This window comes from Nothoprocta perdicaria, unplaced genomic scaffold (genome assembly GCF_003342845.1).
Source record: "Nothoprocta perdicaria isolate Ctin4 unplaced genomic scaffold, notPer1 scaffold_191, whole genome shotgun sequence".
Lineage (NCBI taxonomy): Eukaryota > Metazoa > Chordata > Aves > Tinamiformes > Tinamidae > Nothoprocta > Nothoprocta perdicaria.
Window position 1 is genome coordinate 1,339,147 of NW_020455105.1, and position 24,252 is coordinate 1,363,398.

At 37.6% G+C, this 24,252-nt stretch overlaps 1 protein-coding gene across 1 annotated transcript in view; it reads left to right on the forward strand.

Moving 5' to 3' along the window:
• Positions 1–1,851: 1,851 nt before the first annotated feature.
• Positions 1,852–24,252, forward strand: part of LRRC7 (leucine rich repeat containing 7) — a 95,855-nt gene continuing 73,454 nt past the window's right edge. Inside the window, exon 1 of the mRNA XM_026037186.1 lies at positions 1,852–1,876. The gene's annotated coding sequence lies outside the window, so the exon portion shown is untranslated. The remainder of the gene's footprint in view (positions 1,877–24,252) is intronic.

Here is a 24,252-nt window from a genome sequence, read left to right on the forward strand (position 1 = left end):
TATTCTCCCAAAACACAATGGTTACTGTTTTGGATTGCGGACTGTTATAGGAAGCGCTTAGAACATTTTCAGGATCTTTCCTGTTACCACACTGTCTTTACATCATTGTCTTTTCTTCCCAACACAAAATATGTTTTCCACTTCTACTGTGCCAAACACTGTCTGGCTATGTCCTCCTCAGTTCTAATAAGGCTTTATAGGAAAGGACATTTCATCTTCTACATTCTTTCTTTTCAGAAGGTACCCCAGCGTAGCTTTCTGTGATTCCCTCAGGTTCTRAAAATTTGTTCATTAAAGTTTTGTGAATGTGACAATATGACTTGATTATTTTTTACAGTAATCACAAAATGCCTTTTTTTCATTTTTGTGCCTTTTTTGTTTTTAATCAGCAGTCACATTTGCAGTCATAACAAATTATGCTCTCATTCATGCTGCTTTCCTTTTTCTCATGCCTTTTTGTTTTTCCTCGTGTGTGTATGTTTTTTTACCATCACGCTTTTAGGAATCATCTACCATTTAGAAAATTTGCTGATTAATATTTCCCAACATATTTCTCTTAAGTTCTGAAATTTCTCAGGGTAAGAGCCTTTCCTAGAGAGTAGCTTATTTTTTCCCCTGCATCTCTCCTCTTTCCTTTTAATGTGGAATGGATCATTATTGCATATATTTTCCATCTCTCAGTAATTTCTCTTACATTACACTTGTGCTGAACTGCTAATTTTTCGAGGAAGCTTTTTTTTTTTTTTTTTTTTTCCATTTCACATTTCCCTCATGACCACTGAAGGCAAACGTAATGTTCCATCTCACTTTTCATCATTCTTCACTTGCTTTCTCTCTTTCCTTTTATGTCTTCCATGAATATTTCTCAGCTCTTTCAGGGACAGCTTTTGTTACTGCTGTGTTKCTGCCAGTTGGTGAGAGGTGAAGGAGGAGAAGCAAGTCTTGGCTCTCTTGGCGCATTCTCTCCCGGCAGSGGAGGAGCTCGCACATGTATCCAGAATGGCGTTTGCACTGAATATATTTTGCAAAAAAGTTAATTTCTTCCTCATATGAGCAAAGAGGCAGGAATAGATCCTGAGCTATACCATTAGAATAGATCCTGAGCTGTACCATTAAAGTCTCCATAGTTGGTTGCTTCAGAGACAACAGAGAAAGCTGCCTTCCCTTGACTACAGCGCAAATAATTTATTTCATGACATAGCTGATCTCCATACTCTCCAGGTACTTAGCTGTCTCTTGCTTTCACCTGCATGGTAGGCAGTGTTTCGCATTGTCGCTTCTAGCTATGCTTTTCTCTCACATGCATTTCAGCTTCATTTCATAAAAGGTGTTTTTCTTTTTTATGATCTTAAAATTTGGGAAGTTGACTACTTTTTCCRGTTGAACTTTGTGTTCTCCTAAACAGTTACTTTTGTAAGTAGACTTTTTTAAACATTCGTATGCTAAGTCAGGAATGATTTGTCTTCTCTCATGTCTGATTTCCTTTGTCCATGCACTACCACAAATGATATTAGATATTCTTTTATAATATATCTAAGCATATGTATTTTAAAGGATATATTACTAGTCTTGCTATAGCACCACTTTCTCTTTTTATTCATCTGTAATCTTTGAGGATCTTTTTGAGGATTTTTTTTTTTTTTTGCAAGTGCATGCAGGATATCAAGTTTAGGCAAGTAGGCATGTGTCCTTTCTTGGATGGGGCTGCTGCTGCTCCAGTAAATGGCTGCATCTGTGACCACACAGATAGGAGACAGGTGGTGTGGTGTGAGCGCAGTGGAAGAATGTGCAGGGAGGGGAGCAGCACAAGTCTCCATCAGCTGAAGTATTTTCCCATGACTCTCAGGAAAGCTTTACTTCTCTGTGCTCACAAATGGTATTAGTAAATGTAAATCATTTGCGCYGGGACTGTACTTCTTACAAGCTTACCCTTCCCTGTCCTCTGTGGGTGTATGTGGTTTTTAATGATATGTGTGGCTTTTTTTCTGTATTCTTCTTTTTTTTTTTTTCCTGTGTGTGTTTGAAGGCGTTTTTTAATCTTCTTGTAGTTTTAGCTTACTGTTCCCTGCAACTACCATCCTGTTGCAAAGAGTTAATGGAAAAATACTCTTCCTCATTTCCTTGCCATGCAGCCCGTAAGCACAAGATAAAATCAGTATTACCATTGTGTGATTTTTGAACGCTTGGCATTTGCTATACTGAAAGATTATTTTGGAGCTAGTGTCCACGTTACAGAAATTGCACTTGATAACACTTGGAATAATGCGTATTTTTAAATGTATGATTACTATTCATATATCTAGGTTTCTTAAAGCTCTGAAAGAAAAGCATCATCCAAAATTGGTGGTTAAAATATAATTGAGTCTCATGGAGTCATTCTCTGTATATTCCAGCAAACATCCTTTTACTAAGTACACCAGTGAACCTTGTAACATAAACATCCTTTTCCAGATTTCTTCTGGAAAGGTCCCACAAAGTAATTAAGAATGTTGTAGAGTTGCTTTTAGACTTAATAACGTCTTTCTAAGTGAAATYAGCGTAATTTTAGTTATTACCTTTACAGTGCATATAAATTTACCTTCRATACTAGTAGCAGTTCCTGCATGTGATTAGCTCTGGTTGCTTTGGTGCAGTGCTCTTTGCTGTGCTCTGACTGAGCCGCCCAGGTGTTCTGTGGCTGCTGGCAGGTACAGAGATGGAATGCACCTCTCTGAGTGTCCGGGGGGAGTCTCTCACATCACTAGGTGTGGATGTGTGTGCACTTGCCCAAATTCTTAGCACTTTGTTAGTTAGTGAATGGACATCTAGGCACATACTTTCAAGCTGTGCTTTAACCTTTGTCTATTAAATAAAAAGTTTAATGAAAGGCAGCTTTAAGTGCAAGTTGGATAATGAGGAGTTTGATTACCCTTTTCAAATGAAAATAATTTTTCCAGACGGAAACTGTAGCAAAGTTTACAGGCTTGGTGTTTGCCTGTTCTGTTTTAGGAGAACTATTTGCAAGCTTGACATAGAGTCATAGAAGCGAGTACGTTAAAAATAACTTGTTATAGGATGTTAAATCCTATAAAAATAACATTTAGACATAAAACCAGAAAAGAATGAGCCAAGCCAGAAAAAACCACTGAACTAGAGAGATGACCTTGTTTTGTCAACTAGCATTTAAAAGTGTCTAGGATTCAGTAGGCGAGCCCCAGCTAAACCAGATGGGGAAATGATGAACTCTGTGCAAGTTCCCAGAAGTATTATTGACTGATTTCTGTTCTTGGAAATATTATTGGTATAAAGCTTCTGTTTTGTAACCTTTAATGGAAGACTCATGCAGATTCCAGGACTTGTGTAGTGGGGTAGATCTCTGTATTAGAAAGCAACTTAGTTTCTCTGTGGTTGGTGCTGGATTCATAAATGAGAGTGATTTATGTTGGCTTATCGTTCATTGCTTCCAATTGAGGGCATGTGGGACTTCAAAGATTTTGAAAGTTTTGGCTGACAAGTGGCAATATTTATTTGTTTATGTCTGTACACATATTTCTACTGAGCTGATACTCATACAAGAGCAGTAAAGTAAAAGCAACTTAGTCATTGCAAGAAATGCTTTGCTCTCAAGTGGACGGTGGCAGAAATATATCCAGCATATGAAGTCAGAAGTACCAACCTCTAAATGGAGAGATTCCTGTTTCCAGTTCCCACTCATATTCCTTGCAAGCTTTTTTTGACAGCCAAGGGCAATGAGAGAAACTAGATTTTCATCTAAAATTTATTTCAGCCCTGGGATATATACTGACTCCAGTTCTTTGTGCTCCTGACAGTTTCCCTAGTCCATAAATGTGTCATTAAGCTCACCTGACCAATGATTTTATGTCTAGCCTCCCTCAAAAAGAGGGACTACTGCACATAAGAAAACCTTTCTTCCTTTTGTCTCTTCAATGCTAATGTTGGCAGCCAGGTGAAATAATGGAACATGTGTTGTTAAGGGAGAAATATTCTCTGGATAGTTTCCTTATTGAAAACAAAGGCTGCAAGAGTTATCTTTAAAACTGATGATTTGCCATGTCTGGATGACAGAATATAGCCAAAAACTATGAATATATCATTCATGTTGCATCTATTTTCTTTCAAACCAACTAACATGAATTCAAAAGATGATGGATGTTGACATGAGCTTATGTAATTCAGACTTCTGTRAGAATTAATTTGCTTATCACATGCTGATGTTGCAGACCATTAGGTGTTCATGGTTATTTTAGCTATGTTGGTGGTTGTGTGTAAGTCAGCAAAACAGTGCTCTTCAGTTTTATTCAATATCTTCGCTAATGTTGCTAGTTACATCATTTGCTAAAATTAATAAGAATCCACCTTTTGATGAATCATCACATTTCTATGTTTGTTTTTTGTTTGTTTTATAAATACCTCCATTGGATGAGAAAAGCTACCAAAAGCATGGCATAGGCAAGGTGTGTAACAGCTGGAAAACAAGTGATTTTTTTGTTATGGTTGTCTTTCCAGTGAAGTGCACAAAGAGCAAATGTTACACAAGGTTCTGTCCCAGTTTTTTTCTTAGGAAAATTAAACTCTTGGCAATTGTGGATGAGACAAAATCTGTTGGATTCTTACTCTTTTATGTTTTAATGGAATTGGTTTTACTGATCTGTTATTCGGCTGTTTTCAGTTAAATTCCATTCTGGGTTGTGACATAATTGTTTCAATGCTAAATTTTTAGAAATTTTAAATGAACTTTCTCTTAATGGAAGATAGCACTTTCCAATTTTAAGGACTAAACCAGGTACTCTATCCAGATTAGCATTCTCAGTAGGATACTCTTTCTAGAGGGTGCTTCTGATCTTTCGTCTTTTGAGATTAAATGATACAACAAACAAATATGTTATTGTCTGTAAAGAATGATGTTTGGTACTATTTCATTCTATAATTACATTTTCCATGATTATCAGAGATTTTAATGTTTTGTTACACTTCTTCAGATTTCCCCAATAGATTTTTGGTACATCTGTGTCTGAAATGAAGTCTCATAGACCCATACTGGGAATGGCCTCCCAGCAGTTTGTGTCTGCTGTACTGCAAAACCCAAAGCTTAGCAGTATCAGTCAGACTGCATTTGGAAATAAATGTATATAATTTTCTATCTCCTATTGRAATGTCATGATACCTAAACTAGAAAATATATCTTACTGAAACTGGTTGGAATATTTTTCAGTTCCTCCTTCCTTATGATTGACAACACTTTTATAAAGTTTATTTCCTAAAACAAAAATGACTTAATGAAGAAAAATACTACTTTCTGAAACAATATTCAGCTTTTCTTTCTTTCTGAAAATATAAGAAAAAAAAAAACAATAGTTGTAGTAAATACAAATCCCAGATTCCAGGCGATAATTATTGTAAAATTGATTTTTTTTAGAACAGGAAATATGTTGGAGAAAGAGAAGGGCTGAATCGATAGCAAAAAAAATCCAAGGAGAAAGAACAGAAATACATAAACTATGCGTGGAAGTCACATCCTCACCTAATTCAAGACAGCTGGAGTCCACAGAACTCCAGTATCTGGGACATAAATACGTATTCAGATTTTCTAGATGACAGTTACGCTGATATTTAGAGGCAATAATATTACAGAATGAACTGAATTCTCTGGGACCCAAGTGAGTTCCTAGCAGGTCATTAGATCCTAGGCACAGAAGTTAATCAGGGCTCTTCTTCTCTTTGCTGCTTGCCAATTGTGCACGGGATGAATATTAAAAGAATTATTAGCTGAAGCTTTTCTGGTCAGTCTCCTCAAATCCTAGAGCTCATGAAAGGCTACTTGCCACAGATAGTACAGTGACTAATTACTACAACAACCTTTACTTTTGTTTCTTACTGTGTTACTTTTCTGTGGGGAAAAAAGATTTACAGATGGTGATTTGTGCTATCACGAGGCAAGAAAAGATAGTTTCACAGTTATCGGTAATACAGTTTTGTAATGAATACTTGATTTCTAAAGAATGAGACACATTAACAAGTCTTATCAACTTCTGTAATAGCATCTCTGACTTTCAAAAATTATTTTATGATCTGAGTTTTCATTCTTAGCAGGAATGCACAAACAAGGATGTTCCTGTTGCATTCACTTCAGGAAAGGCACAGCATCACAGGAACATAATGGCTGTCATGCTCGCAGCCTGGCTCTCTCCTCTATTTTAAAGACTCTAAATCAATGCTAGTCATTAAAAAGCAATCAATTGATTGTGGAGGAGAACTGGTTTCAAGTGGTTGATAAGAATTTGACCCTTTGTAACTTCTATAAAAATATATTCATTTTGTAAGAAACTGATTGTAGAAGAACAGTAGGTAGTAGTTAGGCACATTTCTGGGTTGTACAAGTCTTCAGATATTACATTTTCTGAAGCGCAAAAAAAAAAAAAAAAAAAAAAATTATGCTATCATTGGGATTAGTTTCCCTAAATGTTATACAATTGGGATTTCCAGAGTCTGGACTTTTATCTAAATAAGAGAGGACTAGATCAGATTAATACAAAGTTTTTAACTGGAAATCAGTTGATTACTTGTTTTGTGTTAGTCATAGATMGGCTATGCATATAATGCATAAAATGCATAGAAATCAGCACCGATAAGTCTTGGACCATACTCGTACATATTTTTAGYGAAGTCTAATAACAAATCAGACTTCAGTATGTTTAAATGTTATTGCTAGATACAGAAACAGGTTTAAACAGATTTAAATGGAAATGCAAATCTGCATATTTTTTAGATTTATTATCTTTTCCTCAATTAAGGTTCAAACTAAGAAAAAGTTGTGTGTGAAAGAGAACTACTTTACTGTCGTGTTGAAATTGGAATGTACCTGTCTGAGGCTGAGCTTCCAAAGCTGTATCTGACTTAAAGGCAGAACATTATCAATATGTATAATTAAGCAGATGGAATAATTATTAAGATGATAGGTGTCTAGTTTTAGTTGTTAATGATTTAGTCAAACATTTGATTGACAATTTCCAGGCTTAGTTTTTGGCTAATTTGGCTAATTTTTTGATGTTGATTTTTTTTTCCTTAAGTTTTAATAAACATCTCAGATGCTTTCAGAGGCACAATGAAAATTAACTTATTAACATTATAATAAGTTATGCTAGTTCTTAACATTCTGGTGCTTCAGGTATGTGGTGTAGAATGTAGAAATTTGGCAATTGAAATTTCTGTGCTCATAAAAGACAATTCATAATTGACTATAATGTACAGTGAGGAAATTGCCATTTATGCCTACTTGGTAGACTCACTGCACATTCACTTTAGGAGCATATGAGGCGGGGGAATTCTGAAAATTAAAGTGCCTAGACCAAACTGATAATGCTAAGTGATTAGAGACTGGATCATGTCATAGGTATAGGAAGTGGTAAAATTCAGGATTTAAGGGCAGCCTCTTTTAGATGTTTCTTAACTTTAAAGTGCCTGATTTTTCTAGCCTCTTCTGAACTATTTTTTTTTTTATGTGGGATCTGATAAAAGTACAATTGCACACTGCCATTTTGTTGGGGACAGTGGGAAAATAATAAAGGAGACTAGCCAAGAGCAATGGGGCTGGCTTTTCAAAGGCTTTCAATATTACTGTTAAGGGTCCTATAAATATTGTATAAAAGCCATTATAAAAGCAGTTTTCCCCTCAAGGTGCTGTAGAAAGCAACAATATTCTGTAGTAGAATGTAGACATTCTTAATACAAGGCTTTTAAACATTGTTGCTTTTCATCTTGTCTTTTTTTCTGAAGACATCGAATAAAAACATTTTTGATGTGTGCGTTACTTCCTCTGAAATCTGTTGTTCTGGGTTATGTCTAAGTGAGATGTGGGTGACTGTTACTGCCTGTTCTTGTGTCATGCTGCTGTCCACTGATAAAATTAAATCAAGCAGGAGAATAAAGGAACAGGCTTCAGTAGGTAGTTAGTGGCTGAGTTTGAGAGGATGGTTTTTATATTTTTCTTTCTGTTTCATCTGTAGTTGCAGCATCGGTGTTGTCCAGACTGCCCTTGCAGCTGCTCGGAGCCCTCATTTCCCCGTATTCCTCTCTTTTCTCCAGGTGGGCRTGGGGACGAGCAGTGCTGTGAATACCTTGGTCTTTGGGAAAGTTACGCTCAAACCACAGCATGCTTTAATCCTTTTGTACTCGTTTTGTTCRGAAGACGGTGCTCTCATACGAACAAGTTTCAATGGCAAATACCATTTGGGGCAAAATATRGTTTCCAACAGGATGATGTTCAGCTGGAAAATTTTAAGGAATATTTTAGTTATTTCTCCATGACCAACTTGACCAAGTTTTCTCTTGAATCTTAAGTCAGCCCAGTGGCTTTTTAAACCTGACCCATTAATTTTTCACTTTATGCCCATTGCCATATTTTTCTTCTGATTCTTTAATGTCTGAAAGGGGAGAACTCTCCTTGATTATTTATGAATATTCAAGGTGATTTGTGATTGTTGCAAGTGCAGCATGTGCAGTGACACAAAGGAAGAGCGTAGCACTAACCAGACTTCCAGGTTGGCTTGGGAAACCTTATTGTTCTCTTTGCAAGTTGCTGGGCTGTCCCGAGCGTTTAAAGGCTACTCGCAGGTCTGTGCACAGCTACAACATGTTCAGTCTGGTGATACATACGTATTATAGTTACATCCTAGTGTATTTGATAGTAGTTGGATCAAAATATTAGAAATTGAGCTATGATCCTTTTTCAGTCAAACAACTTCTTCCTAACCTGTGTCATTGGCAAMCCCATGTATTTCATTTTTTATTTTTTTTTATTGCCCGAGTAAGATAATAACAGTAAAATTTCTCTCAGTCTCAAATGTCTTATAGTAATTTCTGCGCATTGCAATCCAGGGCTAGCACGAAGATAGCAGAGCAGGCCTAAGATGAAGATAAATTTTATGATTCTATGAGATTATCAGTTCTTCAAATGAGGAGTGTGATTGTGCTAGTTGATTGACTAAATGCTCACTACCTTGAGGTCTGCAGCTACAGGAATAATGGACAAGTACATACTGCATTTTTTCCTCCATAAATATTAATAGTCTTGTAATCAGACGTATTTAATTGATGCACATTCATAGACTTGTAATTCTGAAAGGGATCTTAGCAGCACTCACCAGGTTCTCATTCTAATGCCTAAACAAAAGGGGAAAACATTAAAGATTCATTTTAATTAGGGTGTTTTTGTAACATTTATTCATGTATAGGCTGTGTCTAGCCTGAACAGTGCAGAATTTCAAGTTCTTTTCAGATTTTCCTATTCATTTTAAGCCAAATGTTGCTCTTAGTTGTGTTGGATGAAATGGAGCTATTACAGAYGGTCTTGAGTACAGCTGAGAGTATCTTCTCACCACGTGTTGATTATTATCAAATAGCTTAGATGTCAGTAGGCATGCTGTGTTAGAGAAGGACCACTATTTTAAGGTCATATGTCTACTGGATCAGTTTTGAAATATTAGTAAAATTTAAGTTTGTAAGCTCTAAATCTACTTGGCTATATTTTATTTAAAATGATGCAAACAATGAATAGCAATCTTAATGTGTCTAAAGCATTTTTATTTTTGTTAATACAGCGTTTTGAAGGAAGTGAGGTGATTTGCAAAATACACATTCAATGAAAGTGAGTTAGGAGAGCACAAAGTGAACAAAAAGCAGTGTAGAGCAGTGTTTGAGAAATGTTTCAATAATCTTGGCTTCTTACTAGGAAAATTAACCTTTCTGGTTTTGGTATAACCCTTTAAAAAAAACTTGTTTTCTGCTATGGTAAAATTTAAAAAACTCTTTCATTCTTGTGGTTGCATATTTTTCCTTGGATCTGGTAAACGCAGATTTTTGCAACAGGTAGAATGAGATATAAAAGTCTGCTTCTTAGATTGAATTTCTGTTGTGAACTCGAAGTGAACTTGGCAGAAATAGAATTTCATCCTTATGTAGCACGGAGCTAATTTCAAATGTGATGAAATCTTTTTTCATAACAGCGATTTGTTGTTTTTCCAAGCTTGTGAAAGTGATTCAGAAGGGCGAATGAATGAAAGTGCAAAGGGAATCTGACCGTGCTTCATGCTGACATGAGCTTCTGTTCAAGGTTGCTGAGGGAGCTGGGCTTTCAGTGTCGCCTGATGGAAGTTAGTGCGTTTTCCTCTGCCGCTTGCCTYGTCCTCTGATAGAGCAGCATTATTCCACTTTTGCATGACCCTACTAGGAAGTCAGTGAATATTTGACCAGTGCAGAGAGTAATCGGTCTGTGAGCTGTCTCTCGTGGGCATGCAAAGTGAATATAAAAATRAACCCTTCCACTCCTTTTTATTTGTTCTTGTGCATCCTTTTCTTCGTTTTTTCAGAAAAAAAACCCCAAAGTTTTTGGAGTTCCGTCCCTCCAGAAAACATTGACTGTATCCCGTAACACATGAAGAGAAAAAAAACATTAAAATGTATTTTATATTTGATCTACAACAGTGCTGGAAAACCAAAACCCATGGTGTTTATTGYGTTTTCAAAAACCAGAGCTTTTGGGATTGAATTCAGTGGTGTGCGCTTCCTGTGCTAGCAGACTTAATTATCCCTGCTAGAAAGTCAGTAGTTGAAGTGCCTGTGTTACTAACCCGTGTGTTTGCTGCCTTGCCGTGCTGGATACACTGAAGGAAGCACCTCAGCCTTCACGTYGTGGTGCCACACTGCGAGGTAGTTGCGGCCTTTGGTGCCTGCTGCTTTATGGGGCTGTGGTGGAGGTAGCAAAAAGATCTTGCAAAAACCAAAATGGTTCTACACCCTCAACAAAGATGCTTGCGGTTGTGAAAGCCTTGGATCTGCACTAGCTAAAAACACTCATGTTTTTTGGAGAGTGCGGGTGATTTCAGTTCTGTGCCTCTACATTCAGAATGCCCAAAGAATTCTCCTAAAGAATTAATAGGAGCTTTTCAACCACATGGAAATAAATTAAGCGAATCTCATTTTACTGTCTCATAATTGATTGCACTCTAGTACCTTTCAATTTGTTTCAAGGAGAATACAGTGAGTTTTTGAGGAAATTCTTGGAAGCAGTTAAAATTTAAAGTTGCATAACTAAATACCAAAGGTGTTACCTAAGTTATTTTGAAATAGTGGAATTCAATCTTTTGTTTTGAAAGATATTTTTTCAGTTACTTAATAAGTTGTTGCTAAGTGTTCATAATAACACCTAATATATTCTGGAATGATTTGACACTGTGTATAGATACCATGTATATGAAAGTCAAGTATTGTCTTCATTGTATTTTATTTGAAAGTACAGGTAAATCAGCAGTGGGGGTTTTTTTGGTCTTATTTTCTAGGTCAGAGTTTGTMCTATTTGCGTTGTAATAAACCATCTTGACAACTTGAATCAGAAAATATTAAACACCTTGTGTGTAAATTGGAGGAGCAGCTATTTGCAGTAATCTAGAAATGTTATCACAGTCTAACACATTGGTTTTAAAAGCAGCTGCTCCTGTAATTAGTTCACTGAGTATTTCATTTTTCTGCATGACTTGAAATGATACAGCTTGCCACATTGTGCAGTTACTTCTGATACAAAATGAAATGATATAAAAAGTATAAATGTCTTTTTAAACAAAGACTTGATTTTGAAATTGATTTTGGAACTTTGGATTTCTTAGATTGAAAGTGTTGAGTTTTAGTGACTTCATTCAGTGTCACCTAGGAATTCTAGCAATATTTTTCACCTCGGGATAATAGATATGTTCAGTATGACCAAAGCCATGACATCCAGGATGCTAATGCTTAACCTGTGGTGGGTTTTTTGTTTGTTTGTTTTGAGGGTTTTTTTTTTTTTTTGTGCAGATATTTATTACATGACCCTTCCAACCTTAATGATTTTGTGATTCTGTGTACATGGTGGAGACACCCATACTCACCACAGAATATGAAATATTTAGAACATCATCACTGGAATATTAACCGGAATTTCAAATTAGGGTATGTGAACCTTTAGTACTCTATGACCGACTGCTTCTAAYCGTAAATGGGACACTGGGACCTGCAGTAACTCTCTCTCACATTCTTTTTTCTTTTTTTTTTTCTTTTTTTTTTTAACCTTAGTGTAAGAAGGATTTTTTTTAAACTTTCCACATCTATTTCTTTATAGAGGAAGGAGCTTCTGAGTATACTGACATTGGAAATTCTTGTCAAAACAGTTTTTATTAGAAAAAATCATGGACTCACAGAATAGTTCAGGAGGAACCTCTTGAGATGGCCCTGTTCAAACCCCTGCTCAAGCAGCATCACCTAGAGCAGGTTGCCCAGGGTCATGTCCAGGTGGGTTGGAAGGTCTCCAAGGCTGGAGTCACCGCAGCCTCCTGAGCAACCCGTGCCAGTGTTCAACCAGCCTCCCGGCACAGCCGGGCTGGTGAAACAGTGGGCTGCAGCTTGTGTCCTGACACTGGCCATGACACAGAGAGTGTTTGCTAACTGATAGGGTTTCTCAAAGAATATATACGCACCCTTAGTAGAAGGAGGGGGAAAAAAAAAGTCAAGAAAATTTCGAGAAGCAATTTGTTCTAAACTCCTAAAAACTTTTTCTTCATCAGACTGACATGTATTATAATCATGCTCTAAATCCAGAACAAGTTCTTTGTCTGCTAAATAGTATCTTTTTTATTCTATCGTAGAAGGTGACACACTGAAATGCTTTTATTATAATTCTATTACAGATTGATGTGCACAAATCTCACTGCCAGTTCAACAGCTTCCATCCTGATTTTTCTAGAAATTTTCAAACTTAATAACTTTTTGTGTGTGTGTGTGTGCTTATGTGCATATATCCTTACTCTTAAGCCTGTATCTCATTTGAGCTAGATRTAAGCAGTAAAGCTCAAATAAAAATTCCTAGCTCTGTGATTCACCATTGTGCTGCTCTAGTGCCTGCGCTGCGCAGCTTCCATCAGCTCTGCAGCTCGGCAAGAGAGCGCTCGGGTTCATCTGCTCGCAGACAGGTTTCCTCCAGTGTAGTGACTGGGGAGAAGGGACTTAAAATACTGGAGATGTCATTTTTCAGTGTCAGTTATCCTCTTTTTGCCTATTTTCATCAGCCAGTCCTACACACAGAATATTTTCTACAGCTCTGTAAAGGAGTGTAACTTTTCCTCAAGATGCCTTTCAGTTTTTTCAATTGAAAATTCAATTTTCTTTTTTTTCTTCTGTATTCACAATAAATGGCCAATTGCATGTGGCTTGTTTGACTAATTATGTATAATAATTAAGTTACTTTTAAACCTTGCAAGCAGTTTGCTTTAAGCAGGATGTGGACAGAGAAAAACTATTGTACCTGTCTGCTAATGAAAATGAGTTCTCTTTTTGGCTGTGTTAGTGGTATATCTTATTTCTTATTTTTCATTTATGTTTTGCCCATTGCTTGACTCTAGGTATGGAATTAGGCTGCAGACCTTTTGGAGTGGGGACTGTTGCCTCTGTGCTTATTGATGAGCACAATCTGGCTGCAGCCTCCTGAGCGTTACCCAGAAGTATAGGGGTAGTCTCAATAGTGGCACAGGGTTTGTTACAGTAGCTGTTTTGTTCGGAATTTTTGCACACCAGGATATCAAGGAAGGGAAACAAGTAGCTTTCTTTACTCTTCATTTGAAGCTGTTGTCACAGCCATTAACAGTTGTTCTGATGAAGACTCTTGAGACTCTTGGTTTTTGGACAGCTCTCTCTTTCTGCAGCAAGCTAATTAGATTTTTTTGTTTGTTTGTTTCTTCTTTTCTAAGGAAGAAACAGTTGGATAAACAGAAATTTCTTTTTTGTTAAGTTCAGTGAAAGATCTCACACTATTGGAATAATCATGCTTGTTCCTTTGTTCTAATGCCAGTTTAAGAAGACCGCATAGATTTCATTGGTTTCGCTCCTTTAATATACCAAACAGTTAGGCCAGGATATCAAGACATATCAAAGATCTGTTGGATGTTACCATTGATTTCCCTTGGTAGGGCTGTAAACCTCTTACCTTTTTCACATAGCTGTGCTCCCTTGCTGCAAAGATAAAATGTTCCGTGGAAGTTGTGAACAAGTGATATTAATAGTTTAATGCCATTTGCAATTTAATAAAAACTGGTTAAAAATGCAAATATGTGTTTATGTAATATAGTATATTAGAATTCTAACAGATGTTTAGATGAATATTTGCAAAATAATTATTCAGTTGAATATATATTTCTACCTAGGTATATTTTTTTTTTGGTCTGCTTTCCATTGAAAATTTTTGGTTCCTTTATCTGATTTGGAACAAATCCCTTCTTCAAAATTTGCCTGCAGATCCAATTGTAAAATATGATCAGTAACCATGTTGAAAACTTTATTATAAAAAAAAAAAAAAAATCAGTAACCATGTTGAAAACTTTATTATAAAAAAAAAAAAAATAGAAAAACATGTTAGAAGTTACTCTGGGCAGGAGGAAATTTTTAATTAGAAGTTTTTGTCTAATTTGCATTTTTATTTAAATGGATTTTTATTTAATAAAATGGATTTCAGCAAAACATCTTCCTGTTGATGAGAAGAAATGGTTGCACTGAAACACAGAGAGCAGGATGTACTCTTAAACACACCGCTATGTAGGATAAATGGTATTTGCTGAAGACGTTTAAGGAAAGGAAATGTCATTAAATGTGTTGAAGAGGCTCATAGTTCAGATCTGTACTCCCTTAGTAAACACTTTCTGGGATTTATTTGTCTAAAGAATATCAGCGTACTTGGCAAGTATGTCCTGTTTTTAAAGATTTTTTCAAAATTAGTTTTAAAACGAGTAATTTCAGACCGATTTTGGCAGCTGTTAGTAATGAAAAGGTAAAATCTCAAAGTACTGTCTAAAACTGTCAAATGATCAAGCAGAAAGTTGTGGCATGTAAACCATACAAAAGGAGAGATTATTTTATGTCCAAATTCAAAACTAGAAATAAATAAAAATTGTATAGCATGTTTTATTCCTGAAAAAAACATATTAGTTCAAATGACAGTATTTTTATTCAATTTTTTCTATACCTTAGATAGCCACATATGATCAAAAAGATTTCTGCAAAGATGAATCTGTTTTAGATTATTTTGAGAGTTTCTATTCCTGTATTTGTTCCTTCTGTTAGACTTCTGTGTATTCTATCAAATTCATACCTAAAAGTGAGAATCTTAGCACAGGAATAAATAAGTGGTCTTAGAGTTAATTTAGGCCATGTATTAATAGTGGTATGAACTTCAGAAAAAGCAGTTTCTACAGGAATATTCCAGTATGACTAGCCAGGACCAAATAGCAGGATGGGCCGGTATCCGTTAGATGGGATGGAGTCCAGAGATTTTAAGAGGTTAAATGGTGTGATTGTAAGTTATAGCAGGACATGGACCAGAAAAAACTCCTTTTGGGCCTATATTTCTYTACCTCCCTGTTTTTATACTTTAAGAACAGTAGTGGAGATTGGTAGGATGTTGTTCATCTTCCTAATACCATCTGTTTTCCTTGGTGAGAGGGAGGAACGGGATTCATTCCAAGCTGTTCTAAATGTTTTTCCTCATTCATGCTGAAATTCAGATGTTCATGTTCAGTTTCTAATGCGGTTCAGTGGCACTTACAGTACTGTACTTTGGGCAGTTCTGATCCATATGTCACTTAAACCACAAGAGCTGTAATCACCTCTTTATCTCTGTGGGTCTGCAGCAGTTGCATGCGAYGAAAGGAGAGTGGCTCCTCAGTGCAGTGGGCTCCGCGTTCCTTCGCTGGGTTTGCAGGGTGCTCTTTCCTGTGTATTGATTAAATACTTCCCTTCAAGCACGCGTTCTGCTTCAGTTTGCTGCTGCCTCTACCTGTTCGTGCATGACTTCTCTCCAGTCATCTTGACTACTGAATGAGTCTTCATGCACCTTCAGATTTGTCCCATGCTGAATTTTCTTGTTCTCTTGTGCTTTGAACTGATAGATATAGTGTCCTGGTTTTGTTCTTGGAGACAGAATCTTGCCAGTTCCCCTTATTTTTCAGAGTGTTACATTTTTGCTTGTTTCTTTCTTTTATTTCCCCCAAATGGAGGTGTAATTTGGAGCTCAGTGAGGCTCTTTCTACGGTGTCAATTTGTAGTGACACACTCTCAAACCAGAGCAGCTCAGAAGAGGCTGAGGAAGAGGCTGTGAAGCTGAAGCCTGAGATGTGCTCCCCAGGGCTTCGTGGTGCCTTTGCGGTATCTTCTGAGAAGGATTTTCTTCAGGTCTCCCTCATTCATGACAAYTCTGTGTGCACCTATCAAGCATGCAGTGTGTGGATGAGAGCTGGAAACTGGTAAATACATGAAAATTGTCTTTGCAGTAACTGCAGTTAAACGTCATTCTTGGTGTGCATTCACTTGAGCTATAAGTAATAATTCTGTTAATGAGGTTCTTTTTCCCTCACATCATCTGGTAACAGTTTAAAGATAACTGTGCTTAGCAATGTATAAAGGCAATCAAATTGTTGCAAAGATTATTTCTCTTGGATTGATCCTGTCCTGATAGGATGTTTTTGCCTGTGTTATGGACTTTGGAGGGATTTCATTTTTTTTAAATGTGGTTATCCACATCATATAGCAATAATTTCCATTGTCTTTTGTGTCTTATAAAGAGAATCCATGTGGAGAGTGAAATGTGACAAAACATCATGCAGATGTTTTCAGTTTTTATAGTTTTTCATAGTTGTCAACCAAGTATTTCTAGAGTGTAATTCAGAATGGTGTAGTCAAAMTGTGTACAGAGGAGAGGTTTTCAACAGGTAGCTTTTATTTAATGAGTGAAACGTAAGTTCATGAATTAATTAATTGGACTGAGGTTGTCAGGTTGCAGATTCCCATTCACGTAGAGGGGTATGTTGCAGCTCTCTCCTTTTAAAACTGCTTTAAAAATGCTACGTTTTGTGTAAACAGATCTTCCTGTGGGAGTCTACATTGCCAGGGAGTGTCAGAGGTCTGGGATACATGTCCAAATCAATTCCATAACAGTTGTTTCAAATGTTCAAGTTTTTAATCTTCATGGCTTTCTTTTGGAAATGCTTAACAGCAAAATATATTTTTAAAATGCTTATGTTATGGTGGTTGATCTTGAACTGATGCTTACCTTTCAGTAAAGCATTAAGAAACACAMATCTAGTTTTGCAGACCCAGGGTTATTTGTAGAACGAGTAGCAGCCTCTGTTGGTGACACTGCTCCCCGAGCATGGGGGAGTCACCTTTGTGAGCTCTGGGTAGGGACAGCTAAGGTTAGGCTGAAAACTTCATGCATTTTCTGCTGTTTGCTGCTGTGTCAGTGTAGAATGACCTACACCCACCTGACAGCCAGCGTGGGGGATTTCATTCCAAAATCCGGGATAGCAGAAATGTGTTTTATGGTTGGCGAATTTTAAGTAGTTAAATGCCAGGGTTTTCAGTAGGAGTTAAATACGTAAATGTAAATAAGCATTAGTGTGTCATGAGTTTGAGACAATACCAACATAAAAATGACAAATRCAGAAGAACACTTGAGTAGCTATTACAGATTGTGTTCTGCCAGGCTGCACAGGTTGAACAATTCATTAAGGTATGATTTTCTCTTAATTTTAGAAATATTGCTGAAATTACTTGAAAGAGGAGTGAAAAATGATGAAATCACAAACTGTCTAGACGATATAAACTTCTCGGGGACATTCCTGATTGTTTTAGTTATGCTGCAAGTCTAGAAAATAGAGATTATTGAGTTTCATTAGGAAAAAAAAGATGTATCAAATGTTCAGGCATTAGTTATATCTTAACAAAATGCATCAGTTAAGTGTTGTCTTCTGAAGCACATGGCATGGTATCTTGACTGTTCCTGAAAGAATTGATCTGAACATACTAAATTGGCTTAAGAATGTATTTTAACACCATTACAGTATTGTTGCAAATGATATGGCATAGCTGTAATTTAGGCATTTGGAACATCTCTTTTCAGTTTTGTTCTTCAGTAATGCAATACTTGCATCAGTTGGCCTTTTCCATTGGCCTGTAATTGTCCAAATAATATAATTGTTGATACGCAGTTGAGAAAACATTTTCATAAAAAAAGCATAGTTTTTCTAATTTAATCAAAGACAGCAATTTCTGTGTTTCGTTTTGCTCCAGTTTACAGCTATGCCTCCAGGCCAAGCTTTTTAGACTTTTTGTCACTGGAGCAGATTGCACAGTACTGGAGGTTGCGTGTGTGTATTTGATTTGTTGCCAAAAGGTTATAAATATTTCCATACAGCTAAGACTTAATTTACCAGGTGGGTGATGCTACTTTCTTTCTTAGTGCTTGACCCACATTTTTTTGGCCTTGTTTCAAGCTGTGAGGAGTTAGTTTGAGCCTTCAGCATCCCCTGTGCTTGCTCAGAGGTGCTGTGTCTGTCCAACCGCTCCACCTTTGAAGAGCACCTGCCTGGTTAGCTGAGACAAGGAGAGTCTTTGCATTTCCTAAGAGTAAGTAGCTTATCAGTTCAGTTATGAGCTAAACAAGAACATGAATAACCAAGGGAAATGCTACAAAACACAGAAGATCGGTGTTGCTGACTGGAGAGAACATACCTAAGTGCTTGAATCTTCTCGATGATACACACACACCTGCAATTTCTCATCATGTGATGAATCTCCCCACTGTTAAGAATCACATCTTTGTCATCACTGAGTGAAACAGTTACCTTCAGTGCTGGTGAATAATCCCAGTTTCCAATGAAAGTAATAAAATTCTCTACAGAGAAGTATTGCTAAGATTGCATAATTGGGTATTAAAGTTCTGATTATGCTTTACAATCTCCAGGACCGCTAGAAACCTGACATTCCAATGTAGCGAATTCAGTGGTTGACAGCTCAGCTGTGAGAGCGTTCTTTTCGTTTTTTTTTTTTTTTTTTTTGAGAGAGAGAACATTTGTACCATAAGAACAGCATGTTAATTGACTAAAAAAAAACTGGGACAGATTAATCATGGGAGGGAACATAATGCTTAAGAAAACGTAGTCCTAGAGCCCTCTGCTGATGAAAACCATTAGAATTGCAGTTCTTTTTCAGTGCTCTGCTTTGGAAAGACTGGGTTATTTCTCCCGTGTATTTCAGACTCTTAATTTGTCTATTGCAGACACTTAATTTGAGGTGGAGTAAGTTGCATGCTAAGATAGATTTCTTCTGCTGCTCATACCCCTAACTGTATTTTCTATTCTTTATTTGTTTGGAACCRTTTGAAGTAAAAGGTCTGGTAGCTTTTTTTTCCCCGCATGGTGGCTAAAGGCAAGGTCTGCTCCTCTCTGCATTTCTTGGGAAGCTGAACGGCTGCCGTCGCGCTCTCGCTCGCGCCTGCCCGTGCCCAGGGGCCGCGTGTTACCCACGGTGCCCGCGCGGGCGCACGCAGAACCCGGCCCGAGCGCAGGGTGCCAGGGCTGGCAGGTGCACACAGGGCTGCAGCAGGTCCCCGGCTGCAGGGCTCGCAGAGAGCCCCGTCCCTACCCTTGCTTCTCACAAGGCAAGGGGAGGATTTGGTGTGGTCAGTGAATCCCTTCTCACTTCATCTCAGGAKGACGAGGTGCCTGATGGTGGCAAAACCTGTTCAAACAGCAAATGGAGGAAACTGCGGGAGAGACTTAGGCATGAAAAGCAGAGGTACTGCATGAAAGTGAGAAGATGCCACCCACCGTTCTTCTTAGGAAGATGGAAGTGGATTGTAACAAAACATTTAGCAGTCCAGTATATGACAGTGTTCAAATTTTCATTTTGTTTGTGCTTTCTGATGAGCAACTGGAGGAGATCTCCCTTCGCTAGTTACTTGTAGTATCCTTTTGAAGTCTTCAGTATTCTTTGTATGTGCTTAATAAACTGATATAGTTTACTCATGAAAAAAGCAGTAAATTTGTGAAGACAGTTGTCATAGCAAAATTAGCTTTTTCTGAGTCGGGCATCATTTTTGCATTGMTTTGTGTTTCCTTTGATGCGCTTTCTTGTTTAGGCCTCTCTTTAGGGTAGCTTCACCCCCGCTGTGGAATTTGAAACTTTTAAAGAGAGATCCATGTGGTTGGAGAAGAAGAGAAGGCTCTTTGCAGATGATTCTTGTGAATTCATATTAAAGATTCCTAGTTCTGTAATTATCTAATGTAGTCCTCACTGTGAAATGAAGGGAGCTTTTCACTGGTATAAATATCATTTAAGCTGTGAAGAAGAAATAAGCAGTTCCCCTGAGGCATAGAGGGCTTTAGACCAGGGTGTGCGCGTGCTTGGTCAGTACTTCACAACGCCACGCTCATGAGGGACCAGCTGCTGCTGGGGGAAAGCGGCACCGTTCAGATTTAGTTACTCGATTCTGCTTAAAAATCTGCAAGAGGGAATCATGGCAACTGCATTTATGCATTGAGGTACAGGGGAGTTGCACTCGGGTGTTCATAGGTGGTGAGGTATTTATAGAGGTAAATGTCTGCTTAGATGACAAATGCATTTTGATATTCAGATCACCAATTTTGATGGATACTGGTGGGAAATAGGTTTTTAACACTGCAGTTGTGCTGATGTTTATGTATCTGTACGGTCTTACATTTTGATAATCTGATGTGTGGATATATCCAAGTATATTAAGAGCACAGATGAATAGCATTGATGCTTATGGTGAAACAAATGATGAGCATTGGTGCATCTCTAGCCAGGTAGGAGGATAGAATAAAAGATACAGGAGTTCAAGGGGAAGAAATGATTTCATTTTTCTCTTACTGATATTATGGATCTTTATAAAGAAAAGGAGAAAAGGGAAAATGAAGAAGGATAAGTTTTAGCTGTGAGTAAGCAATTACTGAAAGGTACTTGGGAACAAATTTATATAATTAAGTTGTAGATGCGTTTTATCTAGGAGCTCATAGAAAGGAATAATAAAGTGGTAGAGAAAAACAGTTTGATTATCGAGAATAACTGTACTCTATAATTTAAAAGCAAGATGGTGATGGGGGCGAGGGAGAAGAGTAGATTCAGGAGAGGRATTTGGAAATTGGATATGGCTGGAATGAGAAGGGCCAAAGGGGATGTATGAAGGAGAGTCAATCACTCATCCTATCCAGCTCAGGCAGATCAGAAGATGCCCCTTATAGGGGACTGGAAGAGGAGGAAGGGCTGAATTAGACAGGTTGCTGTTGGGAAACAGTTTATAACAATTACTGAAACTCACCAGGGGATGATCGGAAAAGAGGGAAGATCAGAAAGAGAGATCAGACAAAAAGCATTATTTTGACATTTCATTCAAAAGAGTTAGTAACCGCATGAGTAGAGCTAGGACAACCAGTGATGGAGGACTGTGGACAGAGCCGTCGTGCAGCAGCCAACTGTGATGAGGTAGTTTCAGGGATCAAAACAAGATATCAAAGGAAGGCTGAGGATGGCAGTACGTGGAGTAGCAGGGTGGGTGGTAGGAACAACATGGCTGTTGTAGGCTGTCCAGAGCAGGGGCAGTTTGAATGAAAGGTCGAGGAGAAGCCGRGCACTACCAGTGCTGTAATGGCAACTGGAGCGCCTGATGAGCTGCGTGTAATGSGAGCCCTGCAAGTGAAGGGGCCTACCTTTTTTTTTTTTTAAACRAAGGTCAGGAAGCAGCAGGTGGAGCAGAGAGGATCACGGATTTCATTCTGTTACAAAACTGGGGCAAAGTCAGTGTCCCAAAGTGCAGACACACTTTTTGGACTGTGGTTTATAGAGCACCTAATGAAGATAAACCAGGGAGTATTAGCAATATCGGTTATGTTAAGGGATAGAAAGTGTCTAAAGATAGAATTTCACAGACATCTAAGACTGACAAAAAGCTAAGGTAGCTTTTTGGCAGTCAGAACTGTATTTTTCCTATGATTGACAAGTTTCTATTTTTGAAAAAGGAAAAAGCTTCTAGAAAAAGGAAGAAGAGATTGAAAAAAGATTTGTGATGATGTAAAGATTTAGTATGGTGAGCTTGTAACGTGACAGTTTCTAAGCATTTTATTTTATGTACTTCAGATGTAACCATGCTTGGGGACTGTGGCTATATAAATTCRTGTCATACAACATGTGGAAAATCCACTTCATCTCTTCCTATTTTGGAGCTCAATAATATCTGCCTCAAAAGTCTTAAGGCAGCAGAAATAGAGTTACAATGACCCTCTGATGCACATGCTGTGCAAGGTACAGTGGTGGCTACCTCTTTTCGGTGGTGGCCAGCAATAGGACTAGAGGAAACRACCCCAAACTGAAGCACCAAAAGTTCCACAGGAACTTAAGGAAAAATCTCTTGACAGTGAGGGTGGCAGAGCCCTGGCACAGGCTGCCCAGAGAGGCTGTGGAGGCTCCTTCTCCTTCTCTGGAGATCTTCCAAACCCCCTTGGATGCAGCCTGTGCCCCGTGCTCTGGCTGTCCCTGTGTGTGCAGGGGGTTGGACTAGGTGACCTCTGAGGTTCCTTCCAACCTTAAGCGTTCGGTGATTCTGTGAAGGTAGTGCGAAGAGGAAGGAGGGGAAAGGGCCCTTGCCCCTTAGCAGGACTTTCTGGATTCTTGTGGAAACTGAGTTTTCACTCTAAGTCATGGTTTTCACAAGTAATTAAATCACTTGTAATTAAAACTTAATTTTCTAACTGTGATTTGAAGTCACATATATTATTCTCTGGAACTTTCATTCTGCTAAGTCAGCAATAATGAATACTATTTTCCTTTAGTAAGCTCCTGCTAAGCTGATTAATCTGTCAGGAATAATGCAGAAGGATGGAGATGTAAACCACTGAAAAATAATTGGGTGTTCTATAAGATCTTTTTCTCTGAAGAGGAAGAAAATCAGATTTAATGGAAATTATATAGCTCATACTCAGCTTGTTTACTTAACATATTTAGTAGGTAAATTCTATTTTCTATATTTTTTTGGATAACTTCAAGTAAAAACTGAAATGCATGAAGATCAAAAAAGGAGGCCATGTTCTGAGGAAGGCCGTTTCTCTTGGTGCCTTCCTGGAATAAGATTCCTTCCTGGAATCCTCTGCTGCTTAAACATCTGCACAGTGGGCCATGAAAATGATTTGTAATTTCTAACAGTTAAGAGCATAATTATTAATTTTAAGAATGGGCTAAGTGGAGCTACTAATATTCAACTAATTACTGAAATAATCAGCTCTTGTATAAGAGAAATTTGAGCAAACCCAGAATTTTCCATAGGGCTGTACACAAATAATCTTTAGGGAAAACAGAAAAATAGGCTGTAAGAACCTTTTTTTTTTTTTTTTTTTTTTGCTGTTGCAAAACTGTCTTTGTTTCTGGCCTCATCAGCATCTAAAATAAAGACCAAAGACATTTCCTCAGAAGCTTACTCTTAGAAATTTCAAGGCAAGGTAAACAATAAACTTGAACTGAAATCAGTGAAAACCTTTGTAGGAAAAAAAAGGATGCAGCCCTTTGTTTTAAGATGCGAGCATTCAGTAGTGACTGAAACTTGGTAATATTAATTCTGCCCCAAATGTTACTATCTCATTTCCCAGGTTTCCTGATGGTCCAGTCCTAAAGGAGGCCATAAGTCTTTCAGCAAAGATAGTGAAAATAAACTTTGTAGTAATCGTATGCAACTTCCTTAGTTCTTCAGGAGGGTAAAGGAAGAATTTAAATATGATTGTTCGTGCTTGGATGTAGGATAAGGAAGATCTAAATACCAGCTTGAATAGAGAATATTGTACTGAAAATAGAGTGAAGGAATTAGTCACATGCATTAGATTCCGTTTCTGGTTAAGGATGTGCTGGGCATTGCGGCACCCCTCCTTTCAGTCAGACGGATTCACCTGTGGAATTGTTCTTGTAAGTCTGCTATTGTAACATAGCTTTTAGAAGGTCATAGTTCCTTATTTTTATTACAGACAATTATTGAAAAATACTAGGTACAGCTTACATAATTTGAATATTTAAATAGCTAACATTGAGTTACTGATCAAGATGTAAAAGAAATGTGCATTTTTACTCTGCTTCATCTGGCTTCAAGTGAAATTTCAGTAGAATGGTTTTTGCTTCTAAGCATAGTATGTAAAGCTGTAGCTTAAAAAAAGAGACTTCTGATGGAAAGAAAGATGCAGAGAGACATTTATCTGAAACCATGTAGTGCATTTTCTCTTCTTTAAAGTTAACTAATATGAGCCTTGCAAATAATTTGACCTTTCTTGGAAAGAATTGGAATTTTTAATTCTTTTTCTAATGCTGAGATTGATTTATGCCTGCCTAAACACAGGGCCCTCGCTGCCCACG